The sequence below is a fragment of the Cupressus sempervirens genome, chromosome 4, assembly GCF_028749045.1.
Source record: "Cupressus sempervirens isolate cs-2001-9-10 chromosome 4, ASM2874904v1, whole genome shotgun sequence".
In the NCBI taxonomy this organism is placed as follows: domain Eukaryota; kingdom Viridiplantae; phylum Streptophyta; class Pinopsida; order Cupressales; family Cupressaceae; genus Cupressus; species Cupressus sempervirens.
Window position 1 is genome coordinate 771396726 of NC_143121.1, and position 18499 is coordinate 771415224.

The 18499-nt window shown below is 39.0% G+C and overlaps 1 protein-coding gene across 1 annotated transcript in view; it reads right to left on the bottom strand.

Moving 5' to 3' along the window:
- The window catches only part of LOC149563653 (pyrophosphate--fructose 6-phosphate 1-phosphotransferase subunit alpha-like), a 74649-nt gene that overhangs the window by 14655 nt on the left and 41495 nt on the right, over positions 1 to 18499 (bottom strand). The window lies entirely within an intron of this gene.

The window sequence follows — 18499 nt, forward strand, 5'->3', positions numbered from 1 at the left end:
TTGGATTACAAACACCAGACTAGTAACAGCCATGTCTTGCTAAGAAGATTTTCAGGTATTGCAAATGAAAGCGACTTAATCTACGCACATCAACACCTTCTTACTGGTTGAAAACTTAGTTACCGATTCTCTGCTGAAATGGCCGGATGCTGGTTCTGATGCATCCAGATGCTTGGGTGCATTAGGATGCTGCACAGATTCTCCCTAAAAGTGCATCCTGGGACTGTGGGTTCTTGGTGGATGCACTGCAGCACATCCAGCAAGAATCCACAGGTCCAGGATGTGCTTCCTAGGAGAATCCGGGAAGCATCCAAGCCCATCTAGAAAGCACCTGCAGCCAAAATGCCTTTTAGATGTCAATTTTAGCATGTATTTAATTAATGATGATGAGAATGTGGATTTTTTTGAGAATCCTTATGATTCTGAATGACTGAATTTGATTAGTGAATTCGAAGTTGAACTATCAATGGTGAAGCATCATGCTATGGAATGGTTTATTTTTGTATATTTCTTGCATTTCTTTGCATACATAAATTTTAGTACATATATATAATTTTATATATATATATATATGGACGCACCCAAACGCATCCAAAATCCCCCAAACAAAATTCCGAGCACCCCGCACCCACATCAGCATCAGAATCAGCATCGGTAACTTAGGTTGAAAACAGGGACTAGCATTTCAGAGCATACAATAAGATTGAAAGGAAAGAACAAAAAATAGAAGACACTTAGGTCAAAGAATTAAACAGTTAAATTGTATGCAAAGCCACAACTTAGGTAGGGAGATAATATTAGTATAAAACTAGATGGTAAAATCTACTTTCAATTCAACTAATGGATTCACCGACACAAGTTCAACAATAACTTCAACAGCATAAGATGGTCGATATGAAAATTGGAAACTAGTAATACCTTTGAATGGTATCACATTGAACCTTGACAGGGCATTGAAAGGCAATGAAATTATTGTAGAAGTAAGCTTTGTGGTTAGGAATGTTGAAGGTCATATGATGCTAGGAGAATCCAAACCTTGGCCAAAAAATGAACAATGAGGCAGAATGAAATGCTCTCCTAGCAGGGCTGCAAGCATCATATGTAGCTGGCTATACAAAGATTGAGATTGAAGGTAAGTCTAAAATAGTAGTGCTAATTGGAAGTTAAGAACTATTTGGGAAAAGTGTCACACTGCATAACTAAACTTTCTTGTGTAGACCTATATCCCATTGTTATTGAGAACAAAATAATGGAAAAATTCTTAGTGAATAAACGCATTATTCAAGTTGAATTTTCTACTATTGAACGTAATGATGTGAATCAGTGGGAGAATCCTGATAATATTCTCCTTTCTTGATCAAACCTGTTGAGGGCTTGCTCGTTAACATAAGCAAGGTAACAGTGAATTATACTGGAAGCAATAGTTATGTATCTAGGGGAAGGGGGGTGTGATATCCTACTCATCATAGGAATTCATTCATTATGTTCTATTAACACCTGTGGAATGAATATTGCCCATCGGAGGTGTAATGTTTGTTATAAGTCTAGAAATGGCAATATGCTATGATGCCAAATCATTATGGATGTGCATTCCTCTTATGTTGTATTTTTTATAGGTCTGCTGGGTGAGATTCAGAAGATGGTTCAAAAGGGTGGGCCAAAGATCAATTCCAATATAGGTGGTCTTTGGCCTTCAACTATAGATCTTTAATTGCTCGTCTTTGGGCACCCTTAAGTTGTCAACGCAATTTTGGTCCCAGATGGGCTATGTGCCAATGGCAATGAGTGGTTGTGCAGATCTATTTTTAAGGTTTCTCAGAAAATGGCAGAAAAGCTCAAAGAGCTAGTAAAGAATGTAGAAATTAGGGCCAGCCTCAAAAAGTTGCATCTCAATTGAAGCAAAGAGAAGAAATGTTTGAGGAGATGAAGTTGGTTTCATCTTTGCAAGTCAAAAGAAGGAACTGAAGTGCAGCTTCTCAACGTTCGAAGTATAAATTCTCATGGAGCATGTCCACTCTTTAGATGTGTGCAGAAAGCATTTAAATCTTGTTATAAAGAATTCAATAATATTCAAATGTAATGGGGTTTTTGAGATTGATCCATACTAACAACTATTAGAGTTGTCCAGTGATTAGAACATTTCAATAGGATAATATCCATGATTTGGACAAATTTCCTAGTCTGAGGGTGCTACTTGTGGAATCTATTACCATATCTTGCAATAGGGTGTAGATCCATACAATTTACAACTCGAAAAATTCCTCTGCATGTTCCAGCTTAGTATGTTGGTTGGTGCTGAAAACTTTCTAATCCTTTTGTGCTCATTATGGCTTCAAGTTTTGGTAGTTGTTTTTGTGTGCTATTGTTATAAAGCTTCTTTGGCTGTTGTCTTTTTTGTTAGTATTCCTCTAGCAGATACGTGTGTCCATGCAATGTCTCTATGAAGTTGTGTATCATTGTTTAGATAGGAAAAGCCTTAAATAGAAACCCGAAATTATATCTATAAAAAGCACAGTTACACCAGCCTAGGGGACGAGAGAACAAGTTTTCGGGACGAGGGGACAAAGTGGCCTCAGTTTGGGGACGGCAGGGGGACGGTGACGGGGGGTAGGGTGTAGATAGTATATACTATACATATGATACTTAAAATGCTAATTATAAGTTATATTGTAGTTTTTGCTCGATCTTTAATATTAAAAAATGCAAGTTATGGAAATATGTATGACAATAAAAGACATAAATATTAAGTATAAGTTCATCGAGACCACTATTTCTAATCTAGTTTTACATTGCATTGAACATTGAACATTGACCAATGAACAATAAAAGAGATCTAACTTCTAACTTCTATCAAATAAATTAAATAATTGAAGATTGAAGATTCAAATTCAAAAGTCATAGATATCTATTATCAATTTAGCAAAAGTATGAGAATAATGATCTCATCAATCATTCAATGTCACCATAAACTTAATTGAATCAATTAGCATCAACCATGATATGGTAACAATGTTCAACGTTAAAGGTTTCAAACTTCACATATGCTAGTCTCAATATAAAAATCAAGTGCAAACTACAAAATCAAAAGACAAAATGTCAACTACCTAAGGCCCAAGGGCTGCCAAAATGTAGCAGAGGCTGCCTAGAGGCCTCTAATCATCCATGCTAAGCTGAGGCTCAAGCTCAATAAGATCATCATCCAAACTCTTGGCCTCTTTAAGGGTAAGAGCCGCAAGAGGAACACCAACCAACCCTGCATCACAAGTATATGCATCCTCATCAACCTATGATGGCTCCTCTGGCTCTACATCTCATCATGTTGCAAGGCTCTCCTTGTGCCCACATGTCTTGTGATCTTTGATACGCAAAGCACAATGTACAACCACTAGCTTCTCTACTCTCTCAAAGGTAAGTTTGCTCCTTTTAAGGGAGTGGATGAAGCTATAAGTAGACCAATTCCTCTTAGAAGCTGAAGAACTAGATACTTAAGATAGCAATCAAATGACTAGTATGAGAATCAAAAAATTGAAATTCATAACTAAAAGTAAAAGTGAAATTGAAAGAGAAAAGTACAGGTTCTAAAGTTGACGAACAAGAAACCTAAGACAGGAGACAAATAGCTAGTGTGGTAGTTGTTGATTTGGGTCCATGACAATTCCACCACAAAATAGGATCCTCTTGGCCATTTTTTATGTTGGCCTTTGCTCTAGCTGGATAGCCGCTAAGAGTAGCAAATTTGGTCCACTCAATTTGAACCTTCCCTATTGTCTCAATGTCACCACAAAATAGGATCCTCTTGTGCCATTGTTTTAATGTCAACCTTTTCTCTAGCTGGATAGCCCCTAAGAGTAGCAAATTTGATCCACTCAGTGTGAACCTTCCCTACTGTCTCAATGTCATACATCTTATCAATACAATTGAAGAATACTTCTTTCACCTAAAATTTAAATTTTAAAATTGGTAAATTAGAAAATTAAATATTCATAAGTGCAAGTGTACTAAATTGATAATAGATTACCTCATCATCACTCAATGGTGTAACTCTCCTAGGCTGAGGCATGTACCACTTCGAATTCAATGCATAAGCAGCCATGTGTAAGGGAGCATTGAGGCTGTCCCATCTACGCTAAATAATAGGCTGAATGTGCTAAGTGTAAAATGCTAAACTGGGGTCTCTATCTCGCACAACTACCATCATCTGGCCAAGCATAGCATCAATGCATTCGTACACCTCTCAAAAGGTAGTTGCACCCCCATTCCCATATTTGATGACTCAGAAAACAAGAGTGATGATAAAGACAACGTATTTTGCATCACTCCAAAATACATCACTCTTCACTATCTCCTTCGCCCTCATCCCTTGCTCTATCCTAGACCCATCCCACCTATTCCACTCATTCATCATAACCATGAGTTACAATGGCTTCTCCAACTCAATCATTCTCTCCAAAAGAATGAAGTAGGATGCATATCAGGGCTCAACTAGTTTCTAGAACTCCTTCCTTGCGAAGCTCCTGAAAATAGCATGCGATCTATGGTGATTGCAGATAATCATCTACACAACTCTAGCATCACTCACTACTCCCTTAATCTAGGCAATCTTCCCCATGTCTTTTAGCGCATTGTTCATGGCATGCACACAACATGGAGTCCACCAAATATGTTTGTAAGTTGTCTCAACAAGTCTCCCTATAACTCTACACACAGGTGTTGCATCTATCACTACTTGGACCACATTTTGTGGCCCGACTATCATGTCCCCTCTTTAGCTCCTTCTGGCAGTGATATGTGAGTTAGCTTATCAGGGAGTCTTGTAGGCTGGCAAGAGTGTTTAGAGGCTCAATAAGGGTTATAGTGTTCGTATTTGAAGTTTCTGACATTGAGGGCACGATTTAGAGTTCCTTAATTATAGGAGGAGACTCGTACTTTCTAGGAGGTGGAGGTATCATCTAGCATTGAGGTTATAGGAGATTGTCCCCTGGTTTCAATTTCGGGAGATTCGGAGGTCTTCCTACTTTTTAGGGTTATTCCTAGATTTGAGGGATGAGACTATTGATTATTTCATGATATCCAGCATTAGTCACAGGTGGTGGCAAGTTCAGTTTCACCTTCTGAAGGTGATCTGGCTATGATCTGGCTATTAGTTAGCCCTTGGGGAAATATTTAAATATATTTAAATATTTCCCTAAGTTAGTAATTAAATATTCAAATAAGGCTAATTTATTAGCCACTAGGATGAAATAAGGAAATTTTTGTCTCCAGTTGGTCAATTGTGCTCGGGTGTGATAGTCCTTTGGAAAGTGCTAGACCTCTATTATTTGATTTTCAGCTACAAGAGCCTCGGTGACGCTTGATACTTTTAGCATGATTGAAATAATGTTTTTTCCTCTATGTTGGATGCCAATAATGGAAATAAACATTATAACCCAAAGTTTCCACTTAAGTCATATTAGGTCATTCTTAGGGTTCAAATGCCTAGTAGGGAGTTATAAGGAGAAGCAAAGGAAGGAAAGATTATCTTTTACATTATTCATCCATCATTTTGGGCGCTTGGCTCTAGTAGAGCATTCCTCCAACTAGGACGCCAACCCTAGGTTGAGAGAGTAAATTGTTTGGGACGTAACCCTCAAGCAATTGTGATTCAGCAGGTCTTCAATACTATATTCAGGCAGAAAGCAAGCAGCTTCAACAATGGCAGCCTTTCTTATCTAATCTTCAACAGCAACCGCCATCTCAAATCTGACTTTCAGCATTGGGCTGCCTTTTTGCACACCTAGGCATTGGAATAAGAATAGATCTGTTGCAGACCTGTAGCTGGCTGCCTATCCATATCTAGCATTGACTATAGCTAAGGTACAGAGTTGCTTTTATTTTTGTAACAGACATTATTAGGTTCGTTTGGGTATTCCCAACTTTCAAGTGCTGTGGTTTTGGATTATTACTATGTTGTTTAAATACTGTCATTACTAGTAGATATTGTAACACATCTATTATGAAGAGAAATTATCAAAAATCAAATACCAAACTTCTACACTTCTATCTACTCTGTAAGAACACTTAATAATTGCAAGAGAATTCAATTTTATTTAAATAAAATTACAGCAGATCAGTGAATCAGTCTGCTAGGGATATTTCAGTGGTATCAGAGCCTAATCTTGCCAGCCTGTGAGTTGATTGCAATCTATACAATTCAGGATTGAAACACTATGGCAAATGAATAGAGAAATTCCAAGCAGAATCAAGTAGAAGAACAGGAAAGACCAATGATGCAAACACTCATCACAACACAACCCTTAATAATCCAAGCCCTTAAGAGACTACAGGATAACTTGGAAAGAATGGAGTTGGATAGGCACAGAGGTAGACAGGGACGCAGTAGATCTATGTCAGTAACAAGGAGTCAGCACAACCACAGATCTCATGCTTCTATAAGGAGCTCCCTTCATTCCCATAGGTGTGAACGCCCCCATACACCTACTGGAGACAAACACTTACTTCCACAATTCTTACCAAGAGAGCATAGAGCACAGGCAGATCCACCAAAGGTGGAATTTCAGGAATCTGTCATGGAAGCTGCAATTGAATGGAGGGCCTTACGTCTTGAGTTCCATGATGTTTTTCCTCTTCCCCAGTACTGTTCTCAGTGTAGGGATACTACTAGGTTCAAAGGTGACAGGGGTTTTAGACCACAGCAAAATAATGATCTCAACAGAGCTATTGGGAAAGTCTCACTGGTCACTTATGATGGTACGGGTAGTACTAGTGCACGAGCTTGGGTGCACAAATTGGATATTTACTTATCTTTATGCCCCATGCTTGAGAGGGAGGCTATACAATTCGTTGTATTACACTTGAATAGGATTGCATATGACTGGTGACCTCATGGGTTAATCACCCAAGATCATGGATTCATTCACTCGTACAGATTTCACTGTGCGGCTTATTACCCGGTTTGACCGGAAAGACATAGAGCTCTACTACAGAGGATTGGCTCATCTTAGACAGACAGGACAAGCTAAAACTTACATTAATGAATTCCAGCGCATTGTTGTGATGGTACCTGATATGCCCCAGAAGCAAAGTGTGATGTTATTCATTGAGGGGTTGCAGGACAGACTTAAGGGATTGGTCTGAGCATTCCAGCCAGCCACCCTTAAGGATGCTAAAACTTACATTAATGAATTCCAGCGCATTGTTGTGATGGTACCTGATATGCCCCAGAAGCAAAGTGTGATGTTATTCATTGAGGGGTTGCAGGACAGACTTAAGGGATTGGTCTGAGCATTCCAGCCAGCCACCCTTAAGGATGCTAAAACTTACATTAATGAATTCCAGCGCATTGTTGTGATGGTACCTGATATGCCCCAGAAGCAAAGTGTGATCTTAGACAGACAGGACAGGCTAAAACTTACATTAATGAATTCCAGCGCATTGTTGTGATGGTACCTGATATGCCCCAGAAGCAAAGTGTGATGTTATTCATTGAGGGGTTGCAGGACAGACTTAAGGGATTGGTCTGAGCATTCCAGCCAGCCACCCTTAAGGATGCCATTGATGTAACACTAAGACTGGACATTATTCCTACTTATCAGTCTGATAAGAGACCATTCAGGGATGCAAGACCTCCACAGAAGGCCAACACCTCACAGAATAGGGACGAACAATCAACTAGACCCCCTAGGATGGACCCAAAGACACAGAATGATTTGAGGAGGAAAAAGCTTTGCTTTTCATGCGAAGAACTTTGGGAGCCCGAGCAACATTGTATGGGTAAGGGCAAGGTTCATTTGATTGAGGTGACATCTGAGTTTGGTGATGAGGAGATACCTAACACTGACATTGAGGACAGTCTCGAGGAGACTCATCAGAAGCAATCTCAGTTGGAATTGGACATGCTAGAGTCATTAGCGGCGGCCAAAGTGACTATGGCTACCTTATCTGGTTATCCCAGATTCCACACCTTTCGGCTGAAAGGTACATTACAGGGCTAGTGACTCATGAGCTTGGTCAATACAGGAGCTACACATAACTTTATTGATCAGAAATTGGTTGAGAAACGTGGGCTACAATCTAAGAAATGTGAGGGTTTTGGAATAAAGGTTGCAGATAGTGCAATTTGGGCTGAACTAGGAGGATCTCACAGCTTAGTATTCAGATGGGGGATTTTACTTTGACAGATGACTTCTATATTCTACCCTTGGAGGATTATGATATTATTTTGGGTATGCAATGGCTACATGGTATCGGAAGGTATATTATTGATCACCACTGCATGTAGTTAGAGTTTATGTTTGGGGGCAAGAAGGTGATCCTGAGAGGAGCTTCAGATGGTGGACCTAAGAAGATGACTTCTTGCAAGATGGAATCTATTATTAGACATGATGATATGATTTTGGCTACACATTTTGTGAAGTCCAAAATACCTACTCCTCGGGATGGCAAAACATTTCATGTTGATATTCAGTTAGTAATGGACTGACATGGCAGAGTTTTTGGTGACATACCTCCTAGTGTACCTCCAGATAGAGGGTTTGAGCATGGGATAGAAATGGAGGATGGAGGTAAACCAGTGATCACCACTCCATATCGTCATCCTAGGGCATACAAGGATGAGATTGAGAAGACCATTCATGAGTTGTTGGACATGGGCTTCATATGCCCCAACTCTAGCCCCTTTGCTTCTTCTGTGGTACTTGTCAAGAAAAAGGATGGGACCTTGCGGATGTGTATAGATTACAGGGCATTAAACAAAAAGACAATAAAAAACAAATACCCTATTCCACGCATTGATGAGTTGCTACATGAACTTCATGGAGCTATCTACTTCTCTAAGATTGATCTTCGTTCAGGTTATCATCAAATCCGTGTACGATCAGAGGATGTACACAAGACGGCTTTTCGCTACCATTATGGACATTATGAGTTCTTGGTGATGCCTTTTGGCTTACCAATGCACCAACTACTTTCCAGTCATGCATGAACCACATCTTCAACAAGCAGTTGAGGAAATCGGTTCTAATGTTCTTTGACGATATCTTGATTTACAGCGAGACTTGGGATGACCACATTAGGCATGTTGAGGAGGTACTTAGCATCATGGAGAACCAATCTCTATTTGCTAAGTTGTCCAAATGTGAATTTGGACTTAGAGAGGTTTTGTACTTGGACCACGTGATCAGTGTTGACGGAGTTAGAGTACATGAGGAAAAGATTCAGGCTATTCGTGATTGACCCTGCCCCCAGAGCATTACTGAGTGACGTGGGTTTCTTGGTCTGTGTGCTTATTACAAGCGATTTGTGAGGGGTTTTTCTCAGTTAGCAGCACCATTGACTGATCTCACAAAGAAAGGGGCTTTCAAATGGATAGAGCAGGCACAAGGAGTCTTTGATAGACTCAAGGAGGTTATGAGTACTTGTCTAGTATTAGCACTTCCCAATTTCTCACAACCTTCTGTGCTGGAGTGTGATGCCTCAGGTGTGGGCATAGGAGCAGTATTGATGCAGAATAAACATCCCATTGCCTATGAGAGTAGGAAACTAAGGGATAATGAGAGACTATACTCTACACATGACAAGGAAATGTTGGCTATCATGCATGCATTAGCCAAGTTCAGACAGTACATTGTTGGCAGCAAATTTGTGGTGAGGATGGATCACAACAGTCTGAAATACTTCCTTGATCAGACAAAACTCGATGACAGAAAGCAGAAATGGGTAAGCAACGTCCACGCCTATGACTTTGACATAGAGTTCATTAGGGGGAAGAATAATGCGGTTGCTGATGCACTTTCCAAAAAACCATCTATCGCTGCCATATGTTCATTGAGCGAGATTTTAGTAGATTGGAAGGCTCAACTTTTAGTTGAGTACTCCAAAGATCAGCAGGCTTGTGAAATCATGGATGGGCTGATTTCAAATGATAGGTATAGTGTAGTAGATGAGATCATCTATTACAAGGGTAGCGTGTTCCTTATTCCGAGTTCTCAGTTGAAGGAGCGAATTCTGCAAGCTTACCATGACACCCCTATGGCAAGGCACCCAGGGTACAATAAGACTTACAGGGCATTATGAGAGAGATTCTCTTAGAAAGGACTCGAGGATGATGTTTTACGTCATGTTCGAGAATGTTTGACATGTCAGCAGAATAAGTCCGAACATAGCTTCCCTACTGGATTATTGCAGCCATTACCCATACTAGAACAAAAGTGGACAGGGATCTCCATGGACTTCATTACAGGTCTTCCTTGAGTATAGGGGAAAGATTGTATATATGTGGTAGTTGACAGATTGACCAAATACGCCCATTTCTTTCCTATCACAATTGACTTCACCACATCTCAGATAGCAGAGTTGTTCTTCAGAGAGGTGTTTAGACTCCATGGCCTTCCCAAGACCATAGTGAGCGACAGAGACAACAGTTTCATGAGTTCATTCTGGCAAGAAATTTTCAGGCTCACTAGTACAGAGTTGACACCTAATACCAGCTACCATCCACAAACAGACGGACAGACTAAGATTGTAAACAAATGGGTGGAGGGATATTTACGCAACTATGTCTCTAGACAACAGAGAGCATGGTTGCGTTGGTTACACCTGGGCAAGTATTGTTACAATACTACCCATCATATGTCTATTTCTATGACACCATTCAGAGCCCTCTATGGTTATGATGCCTTATCATTCGTAGACTTGGCCATTGAGGACAGTAGAGTTCCTCTAGCACAAGATTGGGTTCAAGAGAACCAAAACATTATGAAATCCCTCAAGGAAAACTTGCAAGAGTCACAAAATCAGCAGAAGATCTATGTTGATCGGCACCGAGTGGAGAGGGTGTTCAAGGTGGATGATTTGGTCTTTCTACGACTGCAACCCTACCGACAGAGTACCCTTAAAAGGGGTGGAGCTGAAAAGCTCAAGCCACGTTTCTATGGACCCTACAAGATCCTCAGGTGTGTCGGGGAGGTCGCATATGAGCTTGAATTACCTTCAAACAGCAGAGTTCATAATGTATTCCATGTATCTCGCCTGAAAAAGGCACTAGGGCAGCAGGTTGTAGCATCCCTTGATCTACCCCCTTTGGATGAGGAGGGAAAACTGATTCTGATTCCTGAGCAGATCTTCCAGGAAAGGGAACGCCAGCTGAAGAGAAGGGTGATCTGGGAGTATTCGATCCATTGGAAAGGCTTCCCTATTAAGGATGCCACATGGGAAAGTGAGTCCATTTTACAGCATCCAGGTTTGCAGTTGCTTGTGGGCAAGCATCTCCGAGAGGGGAGGACTGTCATGTCCCCTCTTTAGCTCCTTCTGGCACTGATATGTGAATTAGCCTATCAAGGAGTCTCGTAGGCTGGCAAGAGTGTTTAGAGGCTCATTACGGGTTACAGTGTTCGGATTTGGAGTTTCTAACAGTGAGGGCATGATTCAGAGGAGTTCCTTAATTATAGAAGACCCCTACTTTCTAGGAGGTGGAGGTATCATCCAGCATTGAGGTAATAGGAGACTGTCCCCTGGTTTCAATTTTGGAAGATTCGGAGGTCTTCCTACTTTTTAGGGTTATCCCTAGATTTGAGGGATGAGACTGTTGATTATTTCATGATATTCGGCATCAGTCACAAGTGGTGGCAAGTTCAGTTTCACCTTCTGAAGGTGATCTGGCTATCAGTTGGCCCTTGGGGAAATATTTAAATATATTTAAATATTTCCCTAAGTTAGTAATTAACTATTTAAATAAGGCTAATTTATTAGCCACTAGGATGAAATAAGGAGATTTTTGGCTCCAGTTGGTTAATTGTGTTGGGGTGTGATAGTCCGTTGGAAAGTGTCAGACCTCTACTATTTGATTTTCAGCTACAGGAGCCTCGGTGACGCTTGATACTTTTAGCATGATTGAAATAATGTTTTTTCCTCTATGCTGGACACCAATAATGGAAATAAACATTATAACCCAAAGTTTCCACTTAAGTCATATTAGGTCATTCTTAGGGTTCGAATGCCTAATACAGAGTTATAAGGAGAAGCAAAGGAAGGAAAGATTATCTTTTACATTATTCATCCATCATTTTGCACGCTTGGCTCTGGTAGAGCATTCCTCCAACTAGGACGCCAACCCTAGGTTGAGAGAATAAACTGTTTGGGACGTAACCCTCAAGCGGTTGTGATTCAACAAGTCTTCAGTACTATATTCAGGCAGAAAGCAAGCAGCTTCAGCAATGGCAGCCTTTCTTATCTAATCTTTAGCAACAGCCGCCATCTCAAATCTGACTTTCAGCATTGGGCTGCCTTTTTGCACACCTAGGCGTTGGAAAAAGAACAAATCTGTTGCAGACCTGTAGCTGGCTGCCTATCCATATCTGGCATTGACTGTAGCTAAGGTACTGGGTTGCTTTTATTTTTGTAATAGACATTATTGGGTTCGTTTGGGTATTCCCAGCCTTCAAGTGTTGTAGTTTTCAATTATTAATATGCTGTTTAAATACTGTTGTTACTAGTAGATATTGTAACACATCTATTTTGACGAGAAAATATCAAAAATCAAATACCAAACTTCTACACTTCTGTCTACTCTGTAAGAACACTTAACAATTGTAGGAGAATTCAATTTTATTTAAATAAAATTAAAACAAATCAGTGAATCAGTCTGCTAGGGATATTTCACCGACCTTCTCAATAGCATCCTGAAATATATTAGACTGAAAATCAGCATCCTCTAGATGCCCTAAACAATTAATAGCCCTGAAAAAATAGCCCCTTTGTGCATGTAATGATGATATTGATTAGTGGACGGTTCCTAATGTCCATCCACACATCCATAGTGACGTTGCAACCATACTCCTCCCAAACTGGCGTCAAGTTCTCCTTCTTTATAACAATCTTGGCATACTCTTTACCAAAGACTGTAGTCCGCAATTTGTGATCACCTAATCGGACAAATGACAGCCCTCCTCCCCTTGCCACCAATTGTATCATCTCCTTATAATAATGAGACCATGTCACATGAAGAGGTATGTCATTGGAAAAAATAAATCCACCAATGGCATCCTCTATCTCCTCTCTCAGGTAGGCATTAAATAAATCAGCAATGAGGTTACTTTCAGATGAAACCTTTCTTTTCCCTTTGTTGGATTGTTGAATTGTACTTCAGACATAAAACTAGATGTAGAAGAAGGATCTGAGGTTGCCCCTTCAAATGTGTAGCTCTTTGATGTGGTCTAGGAGTAGAAAAACGTGATTGCCCCACTCATAAGCCTGTTGAAGACTCTGAACCTATTGCCTACTAGTCAAGGTGGTAGGCACCTCAACTCCCAAGTCATCTAGAACACCCCAAAGCTTGGTGTACTCAATTTTGTAATGCAAATTTTTCGCTTTCATCAAGAACTTGCATGCACCCACCTTTTCTTGTCCAAAAGAGGAAATGTGCATTCACTCTAGTGATGCTCCCAAACCACTATGTCCTAGAAATGTTGCATTTCCACTTCCTTGTACCACCACCTGTAGTTGTTTGTGTTGTTATCCTTGTTGCAAACTATGCAAGAGGAGATTTAGGGTCATAATTACCCCTAGCCCACTTTGCCAAAAGAGTGGAGGAAGGGGCAATCTGTAGCTGGTGGACCGGGTGGCTAATTATCTGTCGATTGTGAATTTGTTTCCTCATTCTCTTCATCATGCTCAGCCTTAGGGTTATAATCTTCTTGGCTGCTATGAGAATGGGCCTCTAGATCCATCTCATCATCACTGTGATTTGACCCACTTAATTCATGACCTTGGGAGCTCATTTTCACACTACATTTCACAAAATGAAAAAAATATTAAATAAATGCATGCTTTCTGCCTATGCCCTTCTTCAAAATCACAATTTTTTTTAATTAAAATTTAAGCAACAAAAATTTGGAAATGAATCAAGAAACATCTAAAATCTAGAAATGAAATTCAACTAAAAACTTAAAACTACAAACTAGGAACAAAAGACAATGATCTTGACATGAAAAATCAGAAAATGAAATTAAAAACCCATGAAAAACCTTACCTTTTGCTTCACAAATCTCTTGAACAAGCTGAAAAATCTCCCTTCTCTTCTTGCTCCTTCTAACTCTTTGCCTTTCACACACTCTCTTCAATCAAATAATGACCCTTCTATGAGCTCTTTACTCTTCTTCTTGCTGCTATTGCAAAAATTGGAAAACCATGAAATGAATAGAAATGAGAAAACGTAGAGATTTATTAGGATGTCAACCTCTAAATCGGCCCCATGTATCCTAGGGTTAACAAACAATATATAAAACCTTTTAAAATTAAAATTAAATGCACTTTTTGATGTCCCAAAACGGGGGATGGTCAATCGTCCCCAATTGGGTTAAGGGACACAGTGAATTGGTGGCGTTCTTGTGGATGTGGGAACAATGTCCCCTTGTCCTAGGTGAGTCCTGGTCTCAAGTGTGGTGAGCAAAAATGTCAAGAACACATTGAATGCATCCCCGTGTTACTAAGATAAAAAGCTTCATCAACATAAGTATATTGTCCATTAACATTCTAAGATTATGTGCTCAATGCAATTATTTATAGATTACTAGAGGACCTATTTTAAGGATTTAGAATAATAACTATTTATCCCAAATATTATGTTCTAAAGGAAAAATGCGATAAGTTTCAACAATGAAGGGGAGAGAGAAACATTAAAGCAAAACTATTTTGAACAACTAATAAAATAAAGCTGCCTAAAAATAGGCCCTCAACTCTTTGCCTAGAAATAATGCTAAGAATGTGCACCGCTAAAAATAAATGTTACATGAATTAAAAATTCATGATTCTTATGCATTTTGTATCTTCCAAATGAATCCATCTAATAAACCCTACAACCTAGTTCATCTTTTGATAAACTCTACAAGTCAACCTGATGACTTGAATTTGTCATGGTTCACATTCCATTGTAAGTTTTATTCCATATTAACAACTAATTTGAAAAACCCTAATCACACAATTCATGTTGATGCCACCATTTCCCCTATGATAATGCAATCTCTTTTCAACTCTTCGACTTCAATCTAATCTAGTGTGCTTTCCCCATTTTTTGGTCATTCCAACATCTTTGAAAGCTCCAAATTTCTTGGAGAATGTGAAATTTTTTGAAAAGGAGTTTCGATAGTGGCATTGCGTTTGGATCAAGATGAGTCCATTTATTCATTCTGGGGGTAGTTTCAACATTTTGGGTGCATTCCAAACTTTTTGAAAGAATATCATATCAATTGGAAAGCATCAATTTTAATTAAGTTATATCTCCAATGAGGTATAGAATATGATGTAATTAAATTTCACTTTTGGTCTATTTTATTATTATCCACAACTTTGCATGGATGTTCAAGAAAATAATTAATACTTAAGTTGTCAAAAGGTGAATTTAAGGACAAATTATTTTTAAAATTTATTAAAGTAATTTTTTAAAGTGATTTTACGGCTCAAAAGAAATAATAAAATAAAGTCAGTTTTATAGAGCTAAGGAATAATTATTAGAAAGCAATTTAAAATTATAATTTCTAGAAAGTTCCAAAAATTCTTATGATAGGGACATTGGAGATGGGGATTCTAAACATTTTATTAAACTCTAATTTCTCTATGAGGTTGAATGTTGCTCATCTCCTTTTCCTTAGATGAAGGATTCAACTTAAGATTGGTTTTGGTGGTATTAAATTCCTCCCTAACCAGTATCGTGTGATTACATCTTGGAGGCCAAACATTGCTTATTGAGAAAAGGATGTGGATGTTAAAAAGTAAAGTCCACCAAGATAACTGAGAGGGGGGATGATGTACTAATATATAAGTTCTTTGCAAGAGGATGACACTGTTAGGAGTCAATGAAATACATTCAGTACATATGAGTCCCTATAAGGAGACTTTGAATCCCCGTAAAGAGATTCCAACCCTTTTAGGAGTTGTGCCATTCTTGTTAGGAATTGTGGAAGGTAGAAGGACCCACTATCCAAACAGCTTCAGGGCAAGACCACCGAACTCACTATCCAACTAGCCTTAGTACTATCCTTCTCAAAATAATACAAGTAAACAACTGTCCACAGCAACTTCTTTGCCAGTGAGTCTCTTTGTAAGCTCATCATGCCTTAGCTGCACCAAATACATCTCTGATCAAAAGATATTTAATATTAGGTTCACCGGATCTCACATACAAGTTCGCATACTCACATTACACAAAAGCCACTCTACCAAAAGGAAAGTCTTTCCTTTATGCCAAGTCCTAGAATAAGTTATTCAGTCGGCCTTGGGGATTTCTCAATTTACAATAATAAATAGAGCCATCTTATGATATTACATTTACACATTACATTACAATATTACATATTTTCACAATTACAACCAAAGTGTCGGCTCATAGTCTTCATAACTCTTCATACGTGTAATATCTGACTTTGCTCACTTAACCACATCATCTTCACCATGTCTTCTAGCTGTGTACAACATCTCTTAACCGGATTCTATCTTTTTTAGGAGATATAATCAAAACATCAGCAGCTGCTCAACCAGTAACTCTGTCTAAACACAGTCTTCAATAAATCTCGAATAACTCTGCATTATCTTCATATTTCCACACGCGCTCTTAACCACAGCATCAGGACACTCTATAGAACATGTCCTCAACTGTGCATAAGCTCATCTTCAATCCTCAAACAGCGCGACCTCAATCTCTGTCTGCTGCTTTGCCAATCTCACAGAATAACCAGCATGTTGACATCAATGACAAACTCTGTCATGAATGCAACATATGATCGCTGTATCATTTCTCCAACAATGCTAGGATACTCCCCCATAGGAATATCATCAGCGTTCATGCTAACAGTGGGCACACTGTGCCCCCATGCTAGGCACCATCGTTAGAAGAAGAGGGTGTGAACATATTAAGGGGCTCACAATAGTCTTAAACGGGACATGAGGCCTTGCGGGGCCTGCAGGGACAGGCACAACCTCTTGTATGAAACAAACTGATTTAGAAGGACATGGGTTGTACATGTACCCATTGGAGCTGTGCTTATTTGTTGGTCACATCATTCAAGGCTATACATGAAATAAACATCTAAGCATGTGTAACATTTATATATAAACACTTTCTTCCTTATGCTTTAAAGTTGAAGTTATACCGCATGTACATAGTTTTGAGATGTTTGAGAATGGTTTTGGATCTGCACATGTTAGAATGCAGATTCTAGATCTGAAGATTCTTACGATTCTTTAGACACAGAAAAATTTCAGCAATTAGCAGGCTCTTATTTGCTATTAGTGGTGCTGTTCACATTACTACATCTTGGCACCTACTTCAAGTGTACTTGGCATTTTTGGGAGTTAGAAGAATAAGCATTCTACATCTTTGTAATTCTGATTTTTTTGGGACAAAAGTTGTATGTACTATTACTCTTGTAGTCATTTCCAGCTATATAGAAAGCTTGCAAACTGTTTGACAAAATGTCTCTGTAAACCCTTAGAACATGGGCATGATTTAATGATAAACATATGATTCAGAATTTTAATTGCAACTATGACTGCCAGTATTCACAGATTCTTCATATTTGGTTGTTCACAAAATGTTTAATGAAATGCCAATAAGCTAAAAATCAGAAAAAGAATTGCAAGTTTGGAACAATATGTCCTAGTAGAATCAATATCTCTAGAGTGTAATTTCATGTCTTTGGCCAACATTTGAATCTAAATCACATCATTCACTATCTTGGGTGTCCTACAATTGCCAACCAAGCAATTTGCTGGCACAAAACCCTGCGTCACATGATTTTGTTTCTGCTTCTGTGATGAATAACCAAAGCGCAATTTGCAAGGTTTCACTATCATTTTAGTCTATATCCTGTGATTTTGACAATGTTTGTCAACATCAATCTGCCAATCACGTGATTGGAAACACTTTGCAATTATGAAATCCTGCTCTCAAACAATTTTAATAATTTTGCCAAACGTTAGAACTATTTAACACAACTACAAGGTTAAATTTTTTGGGCACTCAAGTCTCTATCACATGATTTCAAATGCTTTGCCACTGTGAAACTGCTAACTGTGCAATTAATAACTCTCCACTGCTGATCAATCCTCAATTGCATGATATTTAGTGAAATGTCCGTCTTTCCCAAAATATGCACCTATCAGGAAACTGCTACCATCCCAGTTAAGGATCTCACAGGAGGCTGATAAACCATGTCACCAGTCCCAAGGGGACATACTGAACACATTCCAACAATCTCCCACTCAGTTATCCATGGGATTCAAACTTGTGACCCTTCTTGGGTACCACTTGTAGGGATTTAAGATATCCGTCTTTCCCAAAATATGCAACTGGACATGCTTAACACATTCCAACAATCTCCCACTGAGTGTTATCCATGGGGATTCAAACTTGTGACCCTGCTTTGATACCACTAGTAGGGAGTTGAGATATCCGTCATTCGCAAAACATGCAATTATTCATGAAACCACTACCATCCTAGTTAAGGATCTC